Here is a 413-nt window from a genome sequence, read left to right as displayed (position 1 = left end):
ACAGCCAATTTGTGTGCAGTAATAGCCCCCAAACAGCAACATGATGATGACCAAATAATTTGTTTCAGTTCTGCTGATTGAGGGGTAAACATTGACCACTGCGGATCACCCCCCTGTTTTTCTTCATATTACTACCATCTCATGACTTATGCCCAACTAAAAGGGTAAGGAGACTTTCATCCTGAAGACAGCACCTTCAACAGTGCAGTGCCCCCTCAGTACTGCATTGTAGCATCAACATTAATGTACTTGAAACTCCGATACCATAAGAACATAAGTATAAAAGCAGATGTGGGCCATTCAGCCCACCACATCTGCTCCACCATTTGATCATGGCTGATACAAGGCTCAACCCTATTCTCCTGTAACAAAAACAGAAGTTGCTGGAAAAGCTCAACAGGTCTGGCAGCATC

Source organism: Rhincodon typus, unplaced genomic scaffold (assembly GCF_021869965.1).
Source record: "Rhincodon typus isolate 14 unplaced genomic scaffold, sRhiTyp1.1 hic_rhity00009175, whole genome shotgun sequence".
Taxonomy (NCBI): domain Eukaryota; kingdom Metazoa; phylum Chordata; class Chondrichthyes; order Orectolobiformes; family Rhincodontidae; genus Rhincodon; species Rhincodon typus.
Note: the sequence above shows the minus strand (reverse complement) of the source record.